The sequence below is a fragment of the Arachis hypogaea genome, chromosome 4 (assembly GCF_003086295.3).
Source record: "Arachis hypogaea cultivar Tifrunner chromosome 4, arahy.Tifrunner.gnm2.J5K5, whole genome shotgun sequence".
Classification (NCBI taxonomy): domain Eukaryota; kingdom Viridiplantae; phylum Streptophyta; class Magnoliopsida; order Fabales; family Fabaceae; genus Arachis; species Arachis hypogaea.
The window spans coordinates 65,493,274-65,500,622 of NC_092039.1; the positions used below are offsets into that span (position 1 = coordinate 65,493,274).

The window sequence follows — 7,349 nt, forward strand, 5'->3', positions numbered from 1 at the left end:
ATTGAAAATTTTTAGAACTTGCTTGAATTATATTTTACGGATCATGTTCTTGAGCTAAAAACACAAGCATGTGAGATTTGAGCCTAATTGTGTGGTTACATCATATATAACCACTTATTTCATTCTCATGTCCATTATTCTCTTCCTATGATTGTAATCTTTGATTTGTTTGAGTCTTTATGTCCATTAATTTGTGGATACATGCATTTATATGATTGAGGCCATTGTTCAAATAGCTCACTTACCCAAATAGCCTACCTTTTATCTTCCATTGTTAGCCAATTTTGAGCCTATTCTTAACCCAATTGTTTGTTATTGTAGCACATTACAAGCCTAAAGTGAAAAACAATAAAAGTCCCTTGTTTGGATCTTTGATTAGCTTAGGCTAGTGAGAATGTTTATTATTCAAGTTTGGGAAGAATTGGGAACATTGGTAGAGATAAAAGTGTGTTCTTGTATTTTTGTTGAAAAATTTGGGAATTGGGTACATACTCATGTATTAATCATGTGTATACCATATGCATTGATGTTCTTGTATATATTTTAGCTTGAAAAAAATATATATAGAAAAGAAAGAAAAAGAATTGCAATAAAAAGGGGACAAAAATGCCCCAAAGTTCAAGGTTCAATAAAAGTCAATGCATATGTGTGGCGACCAAAACTGGAATGCATGAGTGTGTGAAAAAGTGAAGAATGGGTAGTTAGGTTTATTTAGAATTTTCTAGGTTGTCATAGGTTAGGTGGGAAGCTTAGGTTAATCAAAGATTCAAATTCTAGTCCACTTGACCATATGCATCCTACCTTGACCCTAGCCCCATTACAACCTATGGAAAGATCTCTTGATATTTGTATGCATGCATGAAATAATTGTTGATTGTTAGATGAAAAATAAATCTTGGAAAACATGATTAGGGGAGAATTGAGCGAATCAACCCCATACACTTGAGTGCCTAGAGCGGATACACATCCGGTAAGGGTTCGATCGCTCAATTACATGTCTCCTCCTACGATCATCTTTTCTTGCAAGTTTGTAAAATCTTCCAATGATTCAATTCAATTGTGGGTTTGCTTTGATTGCTTTGCTTTAGCCCTTGTGCTTGTATGTATTCTTGGAAATTGACTTGTTTTGACCAAGTAGTTGCATTCATTTAGGTAGATTGCATATAGATAGGTTGCATTTAGTTAGTTTGCATTGAATAAATGTTGATACCCTTTGCTTCTTTCTTGATTTTAGCAAGAGGACATGCTTAGTTTAAGTGTGGGAGATTTGATAAACCCCGATTTCATGGTTTATCTTGTGCTTATTTTAGGGGATTTTATCACCTTTTCTCACATTTATTTAATGAAATAGCATAGTTTTGTAATTCTCCCTTGAATTTTGCTTAAATGTAAAAACATGCTTTTTAGGCCCTTAAATTGGTGATGATTCACTTTAATTCCATTCGATGCGTTGATATATTTGATGAATGATTTCAGGTTCATAAGGCAAGTATTGGATGGAAGAAATGAGTAGAAAAGCATACAAAGGGGAGAATGCATGAGGAAATAAGAATTGGGAATGCATCAATGGACGCGCACGCGCACAAGGCGCGCGCGTACAAAAGTGAGTTCGCCTAAGGACGCGCACGCGTACATGACGCGTCCGCACGGATGAAGAAATAGCCAATCGACGCGCACACGCACAATGCGCGTACGCGCCGATACTCGCACGTGACTCACTAAAGTGAACTCGCCCCCAGCGATTTCTGAGCAGCCCAAGCCCAATTCCAACATGTTTCTGAGTGTATTTCATGCAGATTGAAGCCCAAGAAAAAGGGGGAGCAATTGATTGTAGCTTAGCATCATGTAGTTTAGTTTCTAGAGAGAGAAGCTCCCTCTTCTCTCTAGAATTAGGTTAGATTAGGTTAATTTCATCTTAAATCTAGTTCCAATTTCATGTCTCATCTTGTTTTCTCTACAATTTCATGTTTCTATTCTTGATCCTTCTTAGTTTTCATGTTAATTTCTCTTTGATGTTCATGGATGCTCTTGTTGGATTTGATTTATTTTTAATGCAATTTAATGTTTGATGTTTTTCTATTGTTGATTTGAGTTATGATTTTACTTTTCTTGCAATTGATAGTTGTTAGATTTTATCATTCCTTGCAATTTACCATGCTTTCCTTGTATGCCTTCCAAGTGTTTGACAAAATGCTTGGAAGGATGTTAGAGTAGATTTTGAGCATTCTTGGCTTGAAAAGAGTAATTAGGCAATCTTGAGTCATGAAAACCCAACTATTGTTGGTAATATAGAATTGTTAGTTAATATGATGTTCATTGACTCTATTCTTTTGCTAATTTCCTTAGTGAATGATTAGTACTTTTGGATTGAGATTAACTAGTCTTATTAGATTTTCTCCAAGTATGAGTATAGCATAATAACTCCCTCTACCTTTGGGGATGACGTAGCAAGATAAATTCTTGTTATTATAGTGATATGATTGATTAGTTTTGTTTGACTTTCTCCCTATGTGTTGGAGTTGACTAAATAAGATGAACTAATCATTGTATGACTAGGATAGAAAGCCTATGATCTCAACCCTTGCCATGAATGTCTCCCTTTATTACTTGCTTTCTTTAGCTACTTGCTTGGTTTACTTTTCTTGTCCATTTATTTTTCTTGCCCTTTCACCAATTAAAACCACCCTTTACCCCTTGATAGCCAATAATAATTGACCACTTCATTGCAATTCCTCGTGAGACGACCCGGAGTCTAAATACTCTGGTTAATTCTTATTTGGGGTTTGTTACTTGTGACAACACCATAAATTTAATTTGATTTGAGGATTGACTATTGGTTTGGACTATACTAACAACATAATTATTTTGTGGAATTCCAAATCGGTATAAATCCTTGTATCATGGAGTGATCCACTAGTAGATGATCCAACGACATCTTAGATATCTCAGATAGGCCATCATAGAATATTCCTAGGATAGACCATTGATGAGCGGATAATTTGTACGCTTTTTGGCATTGTTTTTAGTATGTTTTTAGTATGATCTAGTTAGTTTTTAGTATATTTTTATTAGTTTTTAGTTAAAATTCACTTTTCTGGACTTTACTATGAGTTTGTGTGTTTTTCTGTGATTTCAGGTATTTTCTGGCTGAAATTGAGGGACATGAGCAAAAATCTGATTCAGAGACTAAAAAGGACTGCAGATGCTGTTGGATTCTGACCTCCCTGCACTCAAAGTGGATTTTCTGGAGCTACAGAAGCTACATCCTGGGCTTTCCAGCAATATATGATAGTCCATAATTTGCCCAAGATTTGATGGCCCAAACCGGCGTTCAAAGTCACCCTCAGAATTCCCAGCGTTAAACGCCGGAACTGGCACCAAAATGGGAGTTAAACGCCCAAACTGGCATAAAAGCTGGCGTTTAACTCCAAGAAGAGTCTCTACACGAAAATGCTTCATTGCTCAGCCCAAGCACACACCAAGTGGGCCCGGAAGTGGATTTTTATGTCATTTACTCATCTCTGTACACCCTAGGCTACTAGTTCTCTATAAGTAGGACCTTTTACTATTGTATTTTCATCTTCTGATCTTTGGAATCTTTTGATCTTTAGATCTTTTGATCATTGGGAGGCTGGCCATTCGGCCATGCCTAGACCTTGTTCTTATGTATTTTCAACGGTGGAGTTTCTACACACCATAGATTAAGGTGTGGAGCTCTGCTGTACCTCGAGTATTAATGCAATTACTATTGTTCTTCTATTCAATTCCGCTTGTTCTTGTTCTAAGATATCACTTGTTCTTCAACTTGATGAATGTGATGAACCGTGACACTCATCATCATTCTCACCTATGAACGTGTGACTGACAACCACCTCCGTTCTACCTTCGATTGGGTGAATATCTCTTGGATTCCTGATACACGATGCATGGTTGATCGCCTGACAACCGAGTGCTCGCCTGACAACCGAGCCAGCCATTCCGTGAGATCAGAGTCTTTGTGGTATAGGCTAGAACTGATGGCGGCATTCAAGAGAATCTGGAAGGTCTAACCTTGTCTGTGGTATTCTGAGTAGGATTCAATGATTGAATGACTGTGACGTGCTTCAAACTCCTGAGGGCGGGGTGTTAGTGACAGACGCAAAAGAATCACTGGATTCTATTCCGGCCTGATCGAGAACCGACAGATGGATAGCCGTGCCGTGACAGGGTGCGTTGAACATTTCCACTGAGAGGATGGGAGGTAGCCATTGACAACGGTAAAACCCTTGCTTGAGCTTGCCATGGAAAGGAGTAAGAAGGATTGGATGAAGACAGTAGGAAAGCAGAGAGACGGAAGGGACTAGCATCTTCATGCGCTTATCTGAAATTCCCACCAATGAACTGCATAAGTATCTCTATCTTTATCTTTATGTTTTATTCGTATATCACCCATATCCATTTGAGTTTGCCTGACTAAGATTTACAAGGTGACCATAGCTTGCTTCATACCAACAATCTCTGTGGGATCGACCCTTACTCGCGTAAGGTTTATTACTTGGACGACCCAGTACACTTGCTGGTTAGTTGTGCGAAGTTGTGTTTATGCCATGGTATTGAACACCAAGTTTTTGGATTCATTACCGGGGATTATATGATTCGTGAAAAGTATTGATCACAATTTCGTGCACCAAGTTTTTGGCGCCGTTGCCGGGGATTGTTGAGTTTGGACAACTGAAGGTTCATCTTGTTGCTTAGATTAGGTATTTTTTTTTTCAGAATTCTTGAAGATGAATTCTAGAGTTTCATGATGATTTGTTGAAGTCTGGCTGGCTGTGAAGCCATGTCTAATTTCATTGGACCGAGGTTTCAACTTATCATCACAAGAGCTTGTTGATTTCTATCAATCTTGCTTTTGGAGCAGTGATCTGCTAAGGCTTGGCTGGCCATTGGCCATGTCTAGTGTTTTGGACCGAAGCTTTCCTTGAAAGCTTGGCTGGCTGTGAAGCCATGTCTAATTCCTGGACCGGAGTCTTAGACTAAACATTGCATGATTCCTGGAATTCTCATTAAGAATTTTGATACCTTTATTTTCTTTTTCCACTTAATTTTCGAAAATCACACAAAAAAATTACAAAATCATAAAATCCAAAAATATTTCTTGTTTGAGTCTAGTGTCTCATTTTAAGTTTGGTGTCAATTGCATGTTTCTGTTCTTTTTGCATTCATGCATTTGTCTTCATTTAATCTTCAAGTTGTTCTTGATGATTTCATTGCTCTGATTTTTAAATTCTCTTGACTTGAGTGTTTATGTGTCTCATATGCATTCTCATTAGTGTCAGTAGTATACAAACTGCTAAGTTTGGTGTCTTGCATGCATTGTTATTTGATTCTAGTTGCATTTTGATTATTCCTCACTATTAAAAATCCAAAAATATTTTTAATTTTTGTCTTCTCAAGTCAATAATACAGAGAATTGAAGATTCAGAACATTCAGCAGAGGAATTGCACAGAAAAAGCTGGGCGTTCAAAACGCCCAGTGAAGAAGGACAGACTGGCGTTTAAACGCCAGCCAGGGTGCCTGGTTGGGCGTTTAACGCCCAAAAGGGTAGTGATTTGGGCGTTAAACGCCAGAATGTGCACCATTCTGGGCGTTTAACGCCAGGATGGCACAAGAGGGAAGATTTTGTTTTCAATGCAAATTTTTTCAGGTTTTCAAAATTTTTCAAAATCAAATCTTTTCCAAATCATATCTTTTCAATCAAATCTTTTTCAAAATCAATTTCTTTCTTTTTTTCAAAGATACTTGCTATCAATTAATGATTTGGTTCAACATTTCAAGTATGTTGCCTTTTCTGTTGAGAAAGGTTTAATGTTTGAATCATATCTTTTCTTGTTAGCCAAGTCATTAATTTTCAAAATCTTTTTTTTAAAATGTTTTTCAAATCATATCTTCTCAATCACATCTTTTTAAAACTAATCATATCTTCTTAACCACATCTTTTTCAAAATAGCTTTCAATCAAATCTTTTTGATTTCTAATTTCAAATTCTTTTCCAAAAATCACTTCACTTCTTCCGCAATCATCGTTTTCAAAAATCAATTAAAGTTTTTCAAAATGTTTTCAAAATCTTTTACTTAATTTTCGAAAATTACTTCCCTTCTTCTCATATCCTTCTATTTTTGGACTAACACTATTCCTTAATGCACAATTCGAACTCCATCTTCTTTGATAAGTTCGAATTCTTCTACTTCTGCCTTCTATTTTTCTTTTCCTCTGACACCTCAAGGAATCTCTATACTGTGACATAGAGGATTCCACATTTTCTTGTTTTCTTCTCTTTCATATGAGCAGAAGCAGAGACAAAAGCATTCTTGTTGACGCTGACCCTGAACCTGAAAGGATCTTGAAGCGAAAACTAAGAGAAGCCAAGGCACAACTCTCTGTAGAGGACCTAACAGAAATCTTCAAAGAAGAAGAACCTATGGCAGCCGAAAACAACAACAATGCCAACAATGCAAGGAAGGTGCTGGGTGACTTTACTGCACCTACTCCCAACTTCTATGGGAGAAGCATCTCTATCCCTGCCATTGGAGCAAACAACTTTGAGCTTAAGCCTCAATTAGTTTCTCTAATGCAACAGAATTGCAAGTTCCATGGACTTCCATTGGAAGATCCTCATCAGTTTTTAGCTGAATTCTTGCAAATCTGTGACACTGTCAAGACTAATGGGCTTGACCCTGAGGTCTACAGACTTATGCTATTCCCTTTTGCTGTAAGAGACAGAGCTAGGACATGGTTGGACTCACAACCTAAAGAAAGCCTGAACTCTTGGGAAAAGCTAGTCAATGCCTTCTTGGCAAAGTTCTTTCCACCTCAAAAATTGAGTAAGCTTAGAGTGGAAGTCCAAACCTTCAGACAGAAGGAAGGAGAATCCCTCTATGAAGCTTGGGAAAGATACAAACAATTAATCAGAAAATGTCCCTCTGACATGCTTTCTGAATGGAGCATTATAGGTATTTACTATGATGGTCTGTCTGAACTGTCCAAGATGTCTTTGGATAGCTCTGCTGGAGGATCTCTTCATTTGAAGAAGACGCCTACAGAAGCTCAAGAACTAATTAAAATGGTTGCAAATAACCAATTCATGTACACTTCTGAAAGGAATCCTGTGAACAATGGGACAAATCAGAAGAAAGGAGTTCTTGAGATTGACACTCTGAATGCCATACTGGCTCAGAACAAAATATTGACTCAACAAGTCAATATGATTTCTCAAAGTCTGTCTGGAATGCAAAATGCACCAAGCAGTACTAAGGAAGCTTCATCTGAGGAAGAAGCTTATGATCCTGAGAACCCTTCAATGGAAGAG

General features: G+C 37.4%; 1 non-coding gene across 1 annotated transcript; it reads right to left on the reverse strand.

Annotated features, from left to right (window-relative positions):
- Positions 1 to 6,866: 6,866 nt before the first annotated feature.
- Positions 6,867 to 6,974, reverse strand: LOC112798935 (small nucleolar RNA R71). The gene has a single exon (XR_003200529.1). It is a non-coding gene; the product is annotated as a small nucleolar RNA R71 (small nucleolar RNA).
- Between the last annotated feature and the right edge of the window lie 375 nt (positions 6,975 to 7,349).